This window comes from Malurus melanocephalus, unplaced genomic scaffold (genome assembly GCF_030028575.1).
Source record: "Malurus melanocephalus ecotype Western Australia unplaced genomic scaffold, MMel_1.1 scaffold_492, whole genome shotgun sequence".
In the NCBI taxonomy this organism is placed as follows: Eukaryota; Metazoa; Chordata; class Aves; order Passeriformes; family Maluridae; genus Malurus; species Malurus melanocephalus.
In genome coordinates, this window is record NW_026623724.1 from 283,902 (window position 1) to 303,522 (window position 19,621).

Below are 19,621 nucleotides of genomic sequence, written 5' to 3' on the forward strand. Positions count from 1 at the left end.
TTGTTGATTTTTAAATTCTTCACACCGTTTTTTTAATCGTCCTCCTCCAAGTTTTCTTTGTTTCTGTTTAAAAATGTGTTTTTGTGTTCAGTATCCAGAGTTTGGAAGTAAATAGAGCTACAAGTGGAACTACTCTGTCTGCAAAGTAGAAAAATCTTTTTTGAAAAAATAGGTTGTTTAGAGTTTGATGAACAACCTGATTAAGTCAGGGAGGTAGGTGCCTTTATTTTGACTTTTGGATCTTTTACATATACAAGGATGTTGTTGAAAAGATTGAGGATGGATTAAGGGAGTACAAATTTCCATTTTTTAGGAGCAGGTGCCAAGGAAGACACACTTTGGAAGAGAACAAATCTACAAATTTATCATCCAGGTAACAAGGCAGGCCAAATATGACTGAATGCACACTTACAGTCTGTCATTCTGTAGCTATTCACTGTGGTATTTCTTTTGCTTCTGTTGGAGGACACTGTCAGAAAAGGCAGCAAACAGCACCCCTGGCTGGGCTGCTCCACTCTGGGTCTGGTATCTATGTGGAGACACCACACAGCTGACTGAGGCACAGCAGAAGATGTACTCAAATTGGTATTGCAATGGACAAGTACACTTAAAAGGAGATTAAGGTACAAGAGGTCTGATTTATGAAGATCTGCTTGCTTAAAAGAGAACAGTAATGAGAATCCTTTTACTAGACTTGAAAATTTTGAAAAGAGACTTAAATGGAAATTCTGGCAGATTTTATGATAGCAGTCTTGAATGGACCAACCAAGACATAAAGGGTGTCAGAAGTCTGCAAAGCATTRTTAGTCACAGTGATGCAAGGAAAAAACTTTTAGTTTCCATCTCAAGGAAACTCCTTATCCATTGGTGGAATGCAAACCACTTAGTTTTTTATGTGCCTAGAAGCAAACTTTGTTTTGGTGATGAAAATGTAGATTGAATGTGTTTTGCCTACCAATGATACTTCGAAAGCAAAAGTAGATGTTTAGATGTACTTTTTACTGGCAAGAATACCCTCGGCTGTGTGTCTGTTTGCACTGTATATAATGAAAGATTTATGTTCTTCATGTTCTTTGGTGCATACAGCACTTAATCTATAGGAGACTGCAGTGCATCAGAGCAAGACCAGGCTCTGCCAGACCAGGGAGCTTAAATAGCTCAGGTTAGAGTAACTGCATGCCTGCAATCAAGTCTTACGYTTCCAGGGCAGCTGCTTATGAAATTTAAAATTTCTTTACTAATTGAAGACATTTTCCCTATGTCTGAAGTGTAAGTGAAGGCCTGTTTTGTGAACAGATGGAAATGAAAAGAAAGCTTAGACAAATTTACTTCCTCAAGTTTTCATTTCAACTTTAAGACTCATTTCTAATTTTACACTCGAAGGGGAAGCAAGACAAGGTTTATTTTGAAAGCACCGTATTTACTTTTTCTCCTCTACTATGTACCTTTCAGACAAGTGCAAGGTGAGGCTTTATACATCCACAGCCCAATTTTCAGAACCAGTGAGCACCACAGATTTCTATGACAACATCTGGAGCAGTATGTCTTAAAACCTCTGAAAAATCAAGCCTTCAGACATTATTGCTTCATTTCCCCAGGCAAATCGTCTCAGAGTGCCTCACAAAATGAATGAGAAGCGCAGAGTGCTGCAGTTCAATTTGTACTAACATTTATGTCTTTTGAATGTCACGATGGCTTTTTAAATGTTTCCTCATAAAACTAAGTCCACTGTCAACAGTATTCCTCACTCTGATTAGAGGAAGTACTTTACAGCTTAATAAAATCCTAAACCAAGCAGAGAGCTGACAAAGTTTCAGAAGAAAATATGTGAAACCAGCCTAGCTTTTCTGTGAGCTACAGAAACATCGTGGTGTGGTTAAAGGCTTCTATTGGGTTTGTGAGGCAAGGTTTTGGTAGCGAGGGGGCTGCTGGGGAGGCTTCTGTGAGAAGCTGCCAGATGCTTCTCCCATGTCCAGCAGAGCCAAGACCCACTGCTGGCCAGGGCCGAGCCCGTCGGGAATGGTGGAGGTGTTTCTGGGATAACACATCTAAGAAGGGGGAAAAAAAAAAAAAAAAGTTGCTGCACAGCAGCAACTGCAGCCAGATGAGAGAGGAGTGAGAATATGTCAGAGAAGAACTCTTCAGAAAGCCAGGTCAGTGCAGAAGGAGGGGCAGGACAAGCTCCAGGCTCTGGAGGAGAGACTGTCCTGCAGTCTGTAGCACAGACCATGGTGAGCCAGACTGTGCCCTGAGCCCATGGAGGTCCAGCAGAGATCCCCCGCAGCCCATGGTGACCCCATGCCAGAGCAGGGGGGACATCCAAAGGAGTTTGCCACCCCACAGGATGCCCACGCTGGAGCAGGCTCCTGGTGGACATGTGGATAGAGCAGCCCACTCTGGAGCAGGTTTGATGGCAGGACTTGGGATCTCTTGGAAGGGACCCACGCTGGATCAGCTGACGAAAAACAGCAGCCTGTGGAAAAACTCGGGGAAGTTCATGGAGGACTTCCTCCAATGGGAGGGACCCCACACTGCAGGAGGGGAACAGTGTGAGGGGTCCACCCCCTGAGGAGGAAGGAGCAGCTAAGCAGAGTGTGCTGAACTGACCACAAGCCCAGTTTCCTGTCCTCCAGTGCCACTGGAGTGGAGGAGGTGGAGAATATCAGGAGTGAAATTGAGCCTGTGAATAAAGGAGAGGTGGGGAAAGTTGTTTTTCAGATTTAGTTTAATTTGTCATTACCCTACTCTGATCTCATTGTAATAAATTCAATTAATTTCCTCAAGTCAAGTCTGTTTTGCCTGTGACAGTAATCGGTGATGATCTCACCTTGTCCTTATCTTGAYYCAGGAGCCTTTCATTATATTTTTCTCCCCTGTCCAGCTGAGGAGAGGGAGTGCTGGAGTAGGTTTGGTGGGCACCTGCTGTCCAGGTACAGTCAACCCACCACAGCATGTAGGTAAACACTGTTCTGGCTCTCACCTTGAAGTGGAAAACAACATTTCATGATAGCCATGCAGCTTTTCCTCCCCCACCACCTGTGGACAAGAAAGGGTAGGTGAAGCTTCCTTCAATAAATCTTTGTGAGGCATTAGAGGAACACTTWGCACTTTACTAGTTTTCACAATTTCTGTTTCTCATTCTCATAATTTGATCCCTTTGATATGCTGTGGTGGGTTTTTTCTTGCTGGTTGTTGCCTGTTTTGAAAAAAGAGTAAAGGGATTCTTTGTGAATAATTGCTCCTGTGAAGTTTTCCTAGGCCAGKTTTTTTTTCAGGAGATCAAACTCTTTCCTCAGACAGTGTAAAATGCTTCAGGAGGTGTCGGGCTCTCCAGCTGTGCTAAGGTTGAGGTTCCCTGAAGAAGAATGAGAAGTTATGACTTAGGCATCCTGGTCATGTCTGTGCCATCCATGCAGCAATACTTATATAAACCCTCTCGGCTTTCTCTGAGTACCAAAATCTGTGAAAAATATCTCTTTCTGGTATAGATTAGGGCTTGCCAGTTCRCTTACTCACAAGTGCTTTCTTACACTTGCTTTGCCAGTGACTGTTCTTCACAGAAAAACTCTTCTAGGGCAGCATTTATGTTCCCCTCCCTGGTGAGTCAGATTTACTCAAAACAATATGTGAAATAATGCCTTYGGCATGATTAATTTAGGTGTGACTTTCATTCCAAGTATGTCAAATCCTTTGGTGCAGAAATTTGAATGTCATGGTGTAACATGTCCCTGTTCTGGAATGGTCCACTGGAACATTGTATTGTGTAGGTTAGAGCCCGTGTGCTGTTGGCTGGCTGTTGTACAGAAAATAACTTTTTTCCAATAAATGATCAGAGTAATAGTTGTTTCTATTCTCTCCCTTTCTTTTAAATGTGCACTTTCTGCCACTGAGTCTTTCAATTCTCATTCTCCGAGTTCCCTGCTTTTCTGCACGCTCCTGTTCAGAGCCCCTTTTGAGAATCCATCCAGTGTTGGTAAGAGCACCAGTAATACTGACAGTGCTTCTGATACAGCTTCTGTATGGAGTTTCAGGGCACCCAGGGCATTAGACCTAAATGGTCTGCAAGGAATCAGGGACAGTTTGGTGCTGCACAAATAATCATTGCAATGGTAACAGTCACTTTGTTTTGCTGTCTCTGTTTATTCCTTTCTGTGTGTGATATAGTTGCCTGGGCTTGTTACAAAACACTTGTGATTTGAAGCCTTTAGTTCATAATATACTTACTGCCAGGTTTGAATACAGAAATATATGAATGTTTTTGTGTGTGATACCTGTATTGTCAAATATATAAACATGGGCTATGTATTTGCTAAGGGGAGGCAGGGGCGAGCTCTAGAGCAATTGAGTGGAGGTGAATATGCAGCTCTTGTTTCTATGAGCATAAAGCACCCAAAGATATGAGGCTGTGATACTCTGCTTGTGGTGGAGAATGTGTGATGAATGGAATGCAAATGTTGTTGTGTGAAGGAAAAACTGTACAACAGCACAGTGGTCCAACTCCTGTCTAACAKTAAGGAGCCACTGTATTGCAGCTGAATAAAACAGACAGAAAGAATTATTCGCTGGTAAATTCAGTGTCTGTGCAAGGAYAAAATCAGCAGGGAAAGAGGGAGAAAGCTCACACCTTTTGTGATCTCCTCTGCCAAGGTAAATACCAAATTATTATTTCTCTTGTCATAAGGGACAAAGCTTCAGTCTGAAATTATCAAAAGACCATGAAAGTTCAAATCAATTTAGGAGAATTAAAGAAACTTGGTAAAGATAGTATTAATCAGTTTATTATGTTGGAAGAAACAGGTAATGTTTCTGCTAGGATCTTGGGTGGGAGGTCTGTCTAGAATGTCTTCTGCTGACAAACCTAAGACATAAAGTAGGTTTAGACAATGGGGCAGCTGGAAAACCAGGATATCCATCATCTGGCCAATCAAGTGTATTCCCTGGAGAATTATTTCTTAGGCTAGTTCTCCAACAAATGGTAAGTTCTTCTTTCTTGTGACCTGGGATTACATTGGTGAGTGTATGGCACTGAGCTCTTCAGGAGTCTCTGTGACTCTAGATACACATAAAAATCATTTATTTGTTCATACAAAATCTATGATGACAGGCTAAAAAAGGTGGATGCAGCTGTTTTTCCAGATGCAGATTGTGTTCTGTTATCAGTAATGAATCATGGACTCTGTTTGGATTGCCTGTCTACACTTAACATTGAATTATAAAGAAAAAAGAATTATTGCAGATATGTTATAGGATAATATATTTATCCTACTTTTTGAAAGTATGATCTTTAATTATAATTGCTTGTATTAGTGGAGGGCCCCATTTGAGGCAAAAATATTATTTTAGGGGATAGAGACATAGAACTGAGATACCCCCCTGTAAAGTCTCATGAGGTATAATGGTTACTGATAGTGCACAATGTGATGCCTTCGGGATGAATGGCTGCACAGAAAGATTGGATCCCATATAGTGGGCCTATATCTGGGTGCACCAATGATATTCCTTTGTCCAGATGGTCAAAAGCATTCCCTGATTTTTTTTTTTCCTCCCCAAAGCTCTGTTTATGGAATTGAAATGTACAAGAATGGCAGGATGGGGGAGATAGAAAAATGGACAGCATTCAAAAGAGATATTTAGAAAGATTGTCCAAATATGCAGGAAGATTTTAGGAGGAGCAACAGTCAACAGTGATTGAGGTTGTCAAGGTATCAAGCAGAATTTCTACTACTATATTAGCAATACTAAAGAGGACTAAATGGGGAAAACGTGGGYCTGTTGCTAAAAGGGTGGGAGAATTAGTGAGAGCAGACAGAGAGAGAGCGGAGGTGTTCACTGCTGTCTTTGCCTCAGTCTTCACTGCCTTGGCTAGCAAATGCAACCAATCTGACTTTGATGAGTAAAATTTCAGGATGCAGCTGATGTGAAAATGTTTTCTAATGTGAGGAAGCTCTTGCTTTCAGAAGATGGTAGCTCACACTCTTTAATAGTGGAGTTTGGTGGACTTTGGTTAAAARAAGATGTTGGCAGATCATGGGAATATCTTAATTCTTCAGAGCCGGTGCAGCTGTCAAGGAAATACTTAGAGAAAAAAAAACTTTGTTGAAATCGACTGTGATACACTAAACAGAGTATTAACATACAAAACACATTTAATTTGAATGTTTATTCTAATGCTGGCACAATGAAAGGGTCACAGCAAGGAAGGCAGCTGGGATTTAACTTACTGCTATGCTGTGTATGTCCAACCAGCCTGCAAAATACACTTCTTTCTGAAAGCATTATCTTTTTCCCAATTAACACTGTGCTACWTCTTGCTCAGCCTAATGTCCCACTCCATAGTAATGTATTTCTGCAGCAGACATATTTCTGTTATTCTTTATGGAGTATGATAAAAAATGCATTTGATGTTTCAGGAAAGTATTGAAGAAGTAATTTTTCAAGACACCCGTGGCATGTGGAATTTCTTCCAGGTGCCTAGCTGAATCCAGCCTAAGGACCAAGGTGTGGATTTGTCACAGGAATAGGTGTGGAATTAACTCAGTTTAGAGACTTGTGACACTTGTTCTTTATCTGAGGTGACTGATTCAGCCCCAAGTTTTCCAATCACAATAATTGCTGTTGCAAATACACGGATAACAGGCTCATGGAACCTGTGGGACTCAAATACAAATGAATCAGCTTCAGAAAACATGGTAGATATATACAGGGTTAAAATCTACTTCATACAAGTAGTGTGCTCTCAGAAAAAGACTGAAAGGAAATAATTTACAGGGAAAAAAAGCATTTCCAAGTATGAGCAAAATACTGGAAAATAGTAATTTAAGTCAAAGCATAAGGAAGAAACAGGAAAAAAAACACGTTAAGAATGCATGGGGACATAGAAGAAAGAACATAGATGAAGAAAAGAGGTTTTGGAAGGTGCAGAGCTGCTGCAGAAAGTCAAGACATTTACCAAATATACATGTGCACACCTTTTTTTTCCTTTGAAAAGGGTGAGCTTGGTGTTAAAAGCAAGAGCARCAGCAAAGGAAAGTTTGATCTGTTCGTATGGATGAGGCTTTGAGGATCAATAGCTCCAAAAAGTCCACTGAAAGGTGGATGCAGATCTTTTACAAGATGTGGGCCAAAATCTGGTGTGGAATTTGAAATTCAGGAATCTGCTATTAGATTCAAACAATCATGGCAAAACACTGGAAAAAATACAGTCCATTTTTTTCTTTTTCTTTTTCWTTTTTGTTTTGTAATGTGCTGCAAAATTTCCAATGTATTTAGTTAAAAAAAAAATTAAAAGGAGCCTACTCTTGTGATAGTTTTGTAGTTTGCATAAGAGTCATTAATAACTTATGCGCCTTCCAGCATAGCTTCTTTGTCTGACACCTATTCAGCTGTAACTATGAAAAATTACTTGCACACAAAGGCTTTTCAGTCCCTGGAAGTAGAGACTGAAGTTGAAACCATTAATTTTTCAGGAAATTTAAACTGACTACTTGGCCATTGCCAGATGTATTTTGCAAGGAAGGTTTTTTTCATGAAAAGTCTTGTCTTCTTGTTMGTTTTCTGCTTTTAGAAGTGGTTTTTAATGCCTACATTTCTGGGCCTATGCTGGAAAAAAAAATCCCCTCTTTAAAGTATTTAAACAAAATGTCTTTTYTGAATATGTCATTCTTTCTCATGGTGTTATTTGGCAGTGGAAGCTGGAAGCTATCTTCAAGGTCTGAACATTATTCTGAATCCATCTTGTATTTAGGGTTGATCTAAACTATTACAAAAGATGAAATGGTAAAAATACTACAGTATGAGCATCAATAAATTAATGTGTTCCATTCTTTCTTTCTCTGGCAAAGAAATTCATGACAACACTACTCAGTTGTTCATGCCTCGAGAAGGTCTGAAGCCTTGTTTTTGGCAAAATAATTTTCCTTGAAATGAATTTTGACTGCTTCTTTGTATTGTTGGTCGAGAAATCCTTAAAATTTAGAATTGGAGGCTGTAAAGCTGAAATATCTCTGAAAGAGTGAGCACAGGATCATTTCAAAACCTATTGACCATGAATACCTTAAGAAATACCTTAAGAAATACCTTAAGAAATAAACAAGGATATTCTTTCTCCTTTCTCTTTGATATATAGATGTTTGATTTACAAAGGTTTCTCCAGAAAACCTTTTTTTTGCTTTCTAACTCAGTCTATTAAGGAATATTTTTTCTAGTAACAATTTTTTTGTCATTTAAGTTCCCTTTTTGTCCACTTTTTAAAGTTACATTCCAGTTCATAGGTTTTCCCATGTTGTAATTAATGTTAGAATTAAAAAGTAAGATTATGCCAAAGTTTTCAGAATTGCTTCTTGAAAAWTTTTCCTATATTAACTGTTTTTTCAACTCCTTAGAAAAGGGATTAGTGAAAAGGGATTTAATGAAGTTTGCACTAGCTGTCTGTAAGACTTGCTTAGCAAATTACTCCATGTGGCATAATTTTACCTTTTTGTGTATTGAAAGCCTGTGAAGTTGAATTGGTTTAAAACCAGTGTTGAAGTTTGGTAGTACTCTGTTGAATAGCACMATGCAGGGTGTTTAGGCAGTTTGGTTCATAAGAGACTGAAATAAAATACTGCAGTAATCTCAAAACTTAAGTAACTGCTGAATGACAGAGATTGAATTTCATTGGATTAAGAAAGTGTTGGAAAGAAATGCCCAAAAGTTTCTTCATATTGTTGATCCTCACTGTGTTCTGATGAAATTGATATCACTTTTGGTTTTTTATTGCAGGGGTCCTCCTTCTGTTCTGAGTTTTTGCCGACTGGATGAATTGTTATAACCCTGTTTTGATAGTCAGAAGTAAAATAGTCCACTTAATGTTAAAAAGGGTAGGTTAAATATTCAAGACCAAGCTGGTGTGGAGGTGTCTATGTTGCTTTTTTCTTTCTTTCTTTCTTTCTTTAGATTTTTTTTTCCTTTTTTTGGCAAAATATTCTGAATTTTTGTGGAGAACACATGTGGTCTTTTTATTTAGAGTATGATTTATACTATAGCGTGTTGAACTTTTCTCCAGCCTTCATGACCAAGTCCTGTACTTTTTGCGTCAACCTCAGCACATATTGGATGTCACCAGGGCCAGAGAGACATGCSAGGTGAAGACAGCATAGCTGTGCTTGTCTTTCTGCCCCTTGGAAAGRCTTCTCACACGTGTTAAACCAGCATAGCAGGCAGTGGGACTAATTGCATTAAACCAGCTCAATTACCATCTCGACTTCATCAGAGAGAAATCTGCTGAAATGGTGCCCTCTCTGTCCTGCTGAGATCTGAAAATGTGTGAAGAAAAACCTGTGGTCAAGGTTTCAAAAGCCAGGGAGAGTTCTGATAAATGTCCTGCATTAATTCACTGCAAAAGTGAGCYACTGACCAATGGAATCAAAATGGTCTTTGAACCAGAGAGAGTTTTAAATCGGATCAGCTTGGGATCAGTGAAATCTCGAACTTATAACTTCCTCCATGATCCTTCCTCTGAAAGAGGGGGGAAATAATCAGAAGTTCATCCTCAGAAATATTTCTAAATTGCTGGCAAAGTTGCTGCTGTAATCTTTATGCCCATGGCTGGGCCTCATCCCCATAGGGCTCACCATGGGCTGGAAACCAAATCATCACAGCCCCTCACAACTCTGCTGCCTTTCTGGTTGGCAGGACCACACTCTGAGAGTAGTAAGAGGAGAGGATGGCTTGCTCCTCGGTGCTTTCCATMATTTTTCACAGATTTATAAATATTACATGGGTACTTTAGATAGGGATCTTTAATATAGAAAGTAATGAAACCCAGTTTCTAGCGGGAACACTAAGGCAGAAAAGGAAATGAACTCAAGTGTTTAGAATTAAGTATTTTGTCTGAAAGTTGTGTTTTTTTTCTTAGCATGAGGAAAGAAGAAATAGAAGACCTGTTAAAACCTTTAGAATGTAAAGCTTAAAAAAACSCACCTCATTTAGCTGGAATAAGCTTCACGTCAAAAATTCTGAATAAATGTAAATACAATCAGTTCATGGTTTGTAGAGGCAGTACCAATGTCACCTCATCATGGGTTGTGTCTGTAGTGGATGTTACACAGACATTGCCCTCATTTAGCCAATAGTTTGATTCCATTGCTAGTGTTCATGGAAGAGCATCTATAGAAAGCAGGAATTGGATGAAAGATAAGAACACCATACATTTCTTGGCAGACCGAGGAAATTACAGATGAAAGGATTTTTAGGTACATGCTTTATTTTTTTGCTTTAAGAGGCAGGAGTAAAAATACATGTGCTCTGTCCTTTTTGTGCTGTTTGGAAAAAATGTACTTCRAGTAGAAGTCTGGTTACTTGAATAAATAGATATTTACATTTTTGACTTAACTCTGTCAGCAAGGTTGTCCATGCTGTTAAGTAAATCCAACATGAGTTCACTAAGTGATTTTCTTGCTTTAATAATATGAGCTTATGCCATACTTTTATGGAACCATGGAGGGAAAAATTCTTATGACATCCAATATTAAAAGTTAAAACAAATGAGTTAAAAAATAAGCTTCTGGAAAATGTGGAATTATTTAGTGTATTTTGTTGCATAATAAGGGCTTTAATTTTTGGTGTTGAGAAAATATGCAAAATTTTAAATCCTTAGTAGTGAGTCAGAATCATCCTACCAGCCAAAATCTTTGACATGAAACAAAATATCTGTGAGTTCAAGGTACGTTAGAAACTGGCAAAAGCATCYTAAAATGCTGAAATAAATTCTAAAGAAACTGTTTTTTGTAGAAAAATTTTATCAAAATTAAGTCCTTTCAGTGTAATCTCAAATGGCTGTTGTTCCAGGTTACTTTAGGGATGATATTTGAAATATCCAGTATGCTTTGTTTACTGTGAAATATCTTTCTGCTCAATTGCTTTAAGAATAAATGGCTGTGATAGATCGTGTTACTCCTATATATGTCGAATTATATTTAAAATTGATGTGTGTTTTTTGTATTTTTCATATTTTAATACAGTTATTTAATGTTTATTGCTGTACCTTGCTTAGCATTTTCTGTCAATATGTTTTCTTTTTTTTTACACTTTTTAAGTATACAGAAACAAGAACATCTTTCACAGGTTTGGAAGTTATGCTAAATAATAATAAAAATTCCCCCCAAATCTATAAGCATTGTGTATGTGCAGCTATTTTAGTAGTTCTAATAGACATCCAGTCTTCACATCTAACACTATGTACTGGCTGGATGCATTTTCATCTTCTTCCATCAGGAAACATGGTCAAACTGTGTGTGTTRCACCAATTGGGGTAAAGATTTTGCCAAAACTAGAGGAACTGAATTTCCCATAAAAYGAAATTATCAGATAATTTTATATTGGGATACTGACCCCATTATATCTGTTGTTTATGACAGGTACCATATACTGTCTGTTTATGCWGAAAGAAGTCTCTGCCAGAATATTTTCTTTCAAATGATTTGGTATTAATGTGTTTGGGTTTTGTTTAGTTTTTTGTGTGTGCTCTTATCCACTAAACTCATGATATGCAGATAACATTATTTTTAGAAAAAGTTCTGGCAGACAATCTGATCTCATGCTAACTTGAGTTAACAGAGATGCAATAGTCATCTGCTGCTTGTTATTCTTGAGAAGCAGGTAACAGGGTGTCATCATGTGTATTTATTACCTTGCTGATAGCACTGTATCATGCACTGGAAACTTGCATTAATGCAGGGTTTTTAAAATATAGAGAGAGCATAATACTAGAGGTTTTTTCCTCTTCTGGATTATTATTAAGTCACCAAGGCCATTTGTGCTTCAGTTCAAATTCCAGCACAGACATAAAAGTAGTTTTCAAAGATGCTGAAATAGCACCTTCGTAGTTTTTAGACTCTTTTTACCTCTTCTCCACATTAGGAAAATTAAGAGTTGCTGTTCAAATTCTGGATGATGCTTTTCTTGCTCCTTCCTCACTGTTTGTTAGACATTGTTCCTGGCTAACTTTGTCCTATTGAATTCTCAAGTTCGCAATGATATGCTAAGCAAGGCTGATAATCACTTGAAATATATGACAGAATTTAACTGTTTTAGATTTGTCTTCAGTTTAGGTCAAATAAAAACTTCTGATTGTACCTTCTGCACAATTAGCCCTCATCCTTGGATACTATGCTCACTAGCATTGGTGAAATTGAAGCCTAATGGTTGTATTCATTGAGATCTGGAATTATTCTTTCTTTWTAGAATCACAGAATCAACTAGGTTRGAAAAGACCTTTGAGATCATCGAGTCCAACCTATGATTTTGTCAACCAGACCAKGGCACTGAGTGCCACATCCACTCTWTTCTGAAACACCTCCGGTGACAGTGACTCCACCACCTCCCTGGACAGCCCATTCCAATGCCCATCCTTTCTGTGAAGAAATCCCTCTTATTGCCCAACCTAAAACTCTCCATGCACAGCTTAAGGCTGTGTCTTCTCACCCTRTTGCAAGTTGCCTGGRAGAARAGACCRACTCTCACCTGGCTACAACCTCCTTTAAGTTTACTGTAGTGGGTGGTTCTCCCCTGAGCCTCCTCTTGTCCAGGCTAAGCTATCCCAGCTCCCTCAGTCATTCCTTGTGGGACTTGTGTTCCAGACCCTTCACCARCCTTGTTGCTCTTCTCTGGACATGCTCCAGMATCTCTCAAAATCTTTTCTAAATCAAAGRGCTCAGAACTGGACTCAGCMCTCAAGGTGTGGCCTCACCAGTGCMAGTGCAGGGGAAGAATGATTTCCCTGGTCCTGCTGGCCACACTGCTCCTGATACAAGCCAGGATGCCCTTGGCCACCTTGGCCACTTGGGCACTTGGCTCATGTTCAGCTGCTGYCAATGAGTGCCCCCAGGTCCCTTTTTGCCTGGCCACTGTCCAGCCACTCTGTTCCCAGCCTGTAGCGCTGCCAGGGGTTGTTGAGGYCAAAGTGCAGGACCCGGCACTTTGTCTTGTTGAACCTCCTATTGCTGGATTCAGCTTGTCTTTCCAGCCCATCCAGATCCCTCTGCAGAGCCCTCCTACCCTCCAGCACATCAGCACTCCCACCCCACTTGGTTTCATCTGCAAATTTGCTAATGGCAGACTCGCTCCCCTCATCCAGATCACTGAACAGGACYGAGCCCAGCATTGATCCCAGGGGGACACCACTGGTGACTTGCTGCCAACTGGTTGTTGTGCCTTCTCATGTACTGTCATACCAATAAATTACAATGCTATCTTACACTGTGATATTTCTCTCTTTCATGGGAAAAATATGTCTTTCATCAATGGCACYTTTCCACAATGCTTTTGCTCTTGCCAGGATTGCTCTAATATTTTTATTATGCTTGCACTAGCTGCCTTGAGGTCTGTATCAGTAATTTTAACATMATTTTGTTGCTTTTCCCTTTCAGCAGTTCACTTACTTCCTTCAGGAACTAACAAATCTACCTTCTTTTCGACTGTGAAGTCTAGGCCAGCTCATTCCTTTCATTATCTATGTTGATTGCATATTTACTGTTCTCATCAACATTAATATTTTCCGTCTCCTTATTGTACTTTCAAATTTTCTCTGGTAATCATTCTTCTACTGACATAATCCTACTTACTCATTTTCCTTTTCCTGTAAACTACAGCCATACAGAGACCTTCATCTGCTTTTAGAGCTTCATATATTTTTCTTTTTCCCTCCACACTGAAAAACAAAGCTAATGCAAATAAGCCAGATCTCTTTCTTATTTGCCCCTGCACAMCTTAATTTAAAACTCATCCCATCAACCCTGCTATCATGCATTTCATCTTGATTCAACCTTCTCTATGGATTCACATCCATGGAGCAGATACCCATTCAATCAGTACTCATTCTAATRTTTTCCAATCCATTACTATCATTTTTCTACAACATTAATTCTTATCTTCATTATTTTGCTGTGCTTCTTCCTTCCTTTGAGAAAAATCATAAGAATTTCAGTGAAAATTGCCCAAGATTCCAAATCAGAAGCATAATTTGTAGTCCCTTTCACATGAGTTTYATGTTGTCAGCTTTGCAGTTATGGTGGGTGGTCAGTGGGTTCTTCTGACTCTCACGAGAGTATTTTTTTAGATTCCCACCCTCCTCTCATGGCCTTGTTTTTGTAGACAACACATCCTTCTTTTTTCCRTATGTTGTAATGACAAAACCACTTATTCCTCCTCATAAAAGCAATGATAGCCAAATTAGACAGAGAACTGATTCTTTTACTATACTTTTTAACCAACCTCCTCATTTTTTCATGGTACCATTCCTAATTTCCTGAAGCTCAGAGGCTCATTCTGGTTCCCCCCTCCCACAAACCTTGACTTTTCCAGTTCTATTTCCAAGGCACAGATTTGTGCAGGAATGAGTTAAAATGTCTGTCTGTWAAAATGTAGAAATTAATGGTTTTTGTTGTTCTTGAAGACCAGGCGATGAAAGGGAGCCATTTCTCTGAAGTTCATTCATTCTGCAAACCCAGTATGCTCCTGAAACCCCATGCCATGTTTGTGTCATGGTCTTCATTAGGAGCCTCAGAAACCCTTTGTAGGGAATAGGTTGTTTTCAAAGAAATAACTGAAGAGTTAAAAAAGATGTAAAATCTACATCTTTATCAGCTTTATGAAAAGCTTCACATGCCACTACAATTGCAGCAGCAGCTGGTTGATTAAGATATTATTTGAARTTAAATAAATATTTTTCCATTTCACAGTCTCTTTTATTTTTTATTCTGATTAGATCATTTATTTTATTTATTGTTATTTCTTCCATACTCAATAACTGAACAAACATTAAACATGACTTCTTCTGTACCTAATAATCCAGTATGGTAAATTGCAGAGGACCAAGACCTTTCCTTTTTTGTTTACCAAACACAAATCATACTAAATTTAGTGGGAGGCTTATATATATGTAAGAATCATGGTAAAAACACATCCACAGGAAAWCTGGGATTGTTGAAATATTAAACTCAATACAAAATTGTTTCCTTTATCAATTAAAAAAAATCAAAAATAATAATTTTTGTGGTGATGCAGACAATGCAACAATTCAATGATATTGACACTCCAGCACTGATATCACTGAAATTCCCTCTCTGGTGGTTTGTTTTTTTTTTTTTTTTTTTAACAGGTGATGTTTAAATGTATAATTGCATAAAAATTGTTCAGTTGTTGTTGTTTTTTCATTTTTGACATAAAAGGAGTCAAAACTTTTTCTTTTTTTCCTCCATTCTTTTAACTTGTTGCATATATTTTCATAGAACTTGCAGCTACAGCACCCAACAATTTTACGATCCAGAGGGTAGCATGTGCAGTATATGACATTATTCACTATCTTGGTGGCTGAAGAGTTTTCAAACTTAATATCTCAAGAAAAATCTAGGAACTGATGACCCTTTGAGGGGCTGAGGTAGAGGAGGAACTACAGCCAATGTAGTATGAGAGTGATGAAGAGATTGTAGACGAGGATTTTAAAGTGGCTGGCCAAGTGCCCCCTGATTCCCAGTTTTCAGAAAAACTTTTTTCCTCTAAGGTAMAGAGAATTTCTGCCATTTCATGCTTGGAATATTGCTTTGGGCTTGTTCTTCTGAAGTGTAATCTTTTTTTCTTTCATTTTTATCTGGTTGACTAGGCAGAAAGCGCAAAAATCCAATTTTCAATGGATGAAAGTAATTCTGTCCAGGTGGAAAGTTATACCTGCTTCATTAGAGGAGTAAGGACTAAGTTTTATTATTTGTATCCTTGGGAAGATTCAGTCACATTGAGGGTGTTTCTAGTCCTTGTTTAGGGTCCTGTTCTTATTCAGGCTCTATCTGTAATCCATGGAGAAGTTTGTCATTTGGGATGCAGGGAATGTTTGCCTCCATTGTGGAGGCTGTGTCTGCAAAAATGCTAACACTTCTCAGCAGCTGCACACTGGAGTGATGATTATCAGATTTGGTGCTTACCTTAGTGACTGTCCCTTAAACACCCTTATCTGCTCTTTGTTTTCTGCTGTAGGCTTCAAATGACTTTTGGGGTCAAGATACTACAACAAATGTGTCAGGATCCCAAGCTGAGGCTGTATTTAACTCAATTTAAGACAAGCAAGGAGAAGGAGCTGTAGAGCATTATTATAGGTACATAAAGGGCTTTCTTTTACCTGAACGCCAAGCAAACACACAGTAGACACTCAATTGCTTTCTCATTTACTTATATTTGTTTACCTACTCGACATTATCAGCAAATCAACATCTATATGGACTGAAAAGATGTTTGTTCTCACCCCATGAGAAGGGTTACCATCACTTATAGAAGGTATTAGATCACAGAGCTGGGAAATTCTCTAGCATGTTGGAGAGAACTTCTGGAATATGTATATGCAGTTCCTTATCTCCTGCAGGTATCATTAAGAGGGTGGTTAGACAGAGCTGAAAGAATAAAGCAAAACCTGCACATGCTGAAGACAATTGCATGAGGGTCAATAGGGTGAAGTGTCACATTCTGCCCCTGGGTCACAACAACCCCATGCAGTGCTACAGGCTGGGAGAGGCTTGAGAGCTGCTCAGCAGAACAGGACCTGGRGGTGCTGGTTGACAGCAGCTGRGCATGAGCCACCAGTGTACCCAGGTGGCCATCAGGGCCAGTGACATCCTGGCTTGTATCAGGAAYGGTGTGGCCAGCAGGGCTAAGAAARTGATTGTCCCTCTGTACTCGGCATTGGTGAGGCCCAGTTTTGAATACTGGGTTTGGTTCTGGGCCCCTCACTTCMAAAGKACATTGAGGGGCTGGAACGTGTCCAGAGACGGGCAGAYAAGCTGGTGAGAAGTCTAGGAAATACATCCTAGGAGCAGATGAGGTAACTGAGGTTGTTAGTTAGCCAGAAGAGGCTTAGGCTTATCACTCTCTACAACTACTTGAAAAGAGATTGTAGTATTGTAGTGCRATGGGGCTTGGTGTCTTCTGCCATGTGTCAAAGTGAAAGAATGAGGGGAAGTGGCCTTAACTTTGTGCCAGCTTCAKATTATTTATTAGAAAAAAAAAAGTCCAAAAAGAGAGGTTAGACATCACAATGAGCTCCCTAAGGAGGTGGTAGAGTCACCATTTCTGGAAGTGTTCAAGAGGCATCTAGGTGTGAATTTGGGGATGTGGTTTAGGGGTCATTATGGTGGGGCTGGGTTGACAGCTGGACTCGATGATCTRGAAGGTCTTTATCAACCTTGAATTTATGATTCTATATAGTTTGTCTAAATAGTATAATAATGGCAATATGATATCTGCCTAGAGAAACAGGAAGATCTGAATATCTGGGAGGCAGCAAAAATGTGGTTAAATTATTTGCATTTATTAGGATAAGATTGTCTCTGTACTTACTGCATGTAAAATACGCCAAAAGGAATATGACTTGATGTAATGGGATATAGTTTAGTGAAAAGACAGTTTAGATCAATAACAAGACAACTACCTGACATGGAGATCTATACAATTGCGGAAGAGCTTTCTTAAAAAACAAAAAAGTAAAAGCTCCATTTTCTAAGATATTTAAAATTATAGTGGGAAACATCAGGGAAAAAAATCTATTTTGACAGGCGATGTCTCTTTCTCCTGCTTTCTTTCTAAAGCACCTACAAGTATTACTGTAATACCTGGGTGCTTCAAGATGGACTAATGGGACTTTTGTCTGTAATTYATATAATTTTCTCATATGATTGGGCTTTTGAGTAGCCTGAGTACTTTTGTGATATAGCCTACTGATAATGKTTTTTTTCTCCACTGGCATAAATGCTTCCTAAGTGAACCCTATTTTGAAACTGCAACAGTATGTTTTCATAATTTTCTATCTGTGTATTTTCTTGAAAAAATTTATAGTTCATGTGCTGTTTAATTTTTTTTGCCAGATGTATTTTTGTAAGCGTATCAGTTTAGTAGTTGCCGGCACTGTGAAAAGCAGTAAAAACAGTCATCTTCCTTCTTTTTTTCCTTTTTCTTTCTTTTTTCCTTTTTTATATGTACGAGTCTAGTACATGTAAACTAGTAATGTGTAAATATCAGCATGAGCTACTTTTTGATAAGAGGAGCTGAAATGTTCAGTTATGACAGTGTTGGGTTAATGGTTTGGATGGATGATTTTWARGGKTTTTTTCCAAACTAAATGATTCTGTGATTCTGTGAAGAAGCATGAAGAGGGATTACTTCTGGGTTGTTTCTACTAGGTTTGAGGAAATTAATGTTTATATCCAGAGTCTGGCATTTGTGTGTTCTYATGCAACACTTAGTTGCCTTGCTTTTGAGGTAATTCTCATCTCCAGAAAACATGAAGAAAACCAGAAGCAGGARAACTTGAATGTAGAAGACTGATGGTAGAGAGGAAAAGCAATGGCAGCTTGAAGTGGGGGGGTTTGGGATACAAAATGTTCTGGGGAAATACCCTCTCGTATTAATGATGCGTACACACAATCCAAACTGCTGCTTAATTAAATGATGTTATGAATATAAATGAAAATACATTAATGCTATGACTTCTGCAAAACCTGGAAACTTTCACAGTGCCGGGTTTAAACAGAGGGTGGGCCATCCCATCTTAGGAAAAAAAGGCTGCATTTAACGCAGGAATATCTCCACCACTCTAAGCTTCAGTGGTCAGTGGGGCCACCTCTYTCCCTGCCAGCCCTCAGRTCTCACACCCCAGTAATCTGCTCASTCACACACCACACTTGCAGCCATYCTCTAGTTTATGTACTCAGCAACTTTTCCCTCCAGCTAGCCTTGCTCTTAGACCAGGTGGTTACTGCAGTAAATTGTTCCTCTGTCTCTCTTCTGTTCAGTCCCTGTCCAACCCCTTCAGCCTSTGAAAAGGGTGACAGAGTTTTGTTCTCTTCTTCAAAAATACATAATGCCACTTCTTGTTTCATAAATCCTGCCCAGAAGATCAGAATAATGCAAGAATTCTTTATATGCTACTGAATCAGTATAYTTTTTCAAATATTCCTAAGGCGATTAGATTTTATTTTGGTAACTTTTATTAAAGCCCTGAAGAAAAGATGGAGTGAGCTCACCAGTTCATGTACTGATTATAAAACATGTTCTTTAGAAAAATACAGGTTTACAAAATTAAATTTATGCATTTTGCTTCCTGCATTTGTTAAGATTTTTTTTTTTATTTTACTGCTTGCTGCTTGGGAATTTTTTGGTGGGGGTGTTTTGTTTTGTTTTGTTTTGTTTTGTTTTGTTTTATTTGTTTTGTGGGTTTTTGGGGGGGCTGTGTTTTTTTCTTTCGCTATTTTTGTTTTGTAGTTTTTCTTCTGGGATATACTTCGTTACTTCATCTAGCTTACTGATATCTAAAGAGCAAAAGGAGAACCTATCTGTAATTTCTGAGTTTTAACCTTGAGTCCTAATGTTGTTCTGCCTGGTTTGTGCAGCATTATTTCAAACATTGTAATAATCTTGCTGTGATTAGGTAATCAAAGAAACAGAGTGTACTTGACATACTATGTTATTACTTTATGCAGTAACACTACCGTATCTTCTAATTCACTACTTCTGCTTGTAAAATCCAATTCTCCTTTTCTTTTTTTTTTTTTTTTTTTTTTTTTTTTTTTTTTTTTTTTTTTTTTTCTTTTTCTTATCTAAATGT

The 19,621-nt window shown here is 38.6% G+C and overlaps 1 protein-coding gene across 1 annotated transcript in view; it reads left to right on the top strand.

Moving 5' to 3' along the window:
• Nucleotides 1-19,621, top strand: part of ZNF804B (zinc finger protein 804B) — a 217,156-nt gene that overhangs the window by 25,696 nt on the left and 171,839 nt on the right. The gene's annotated exons all lie outside the window — the stretch shown is intronic.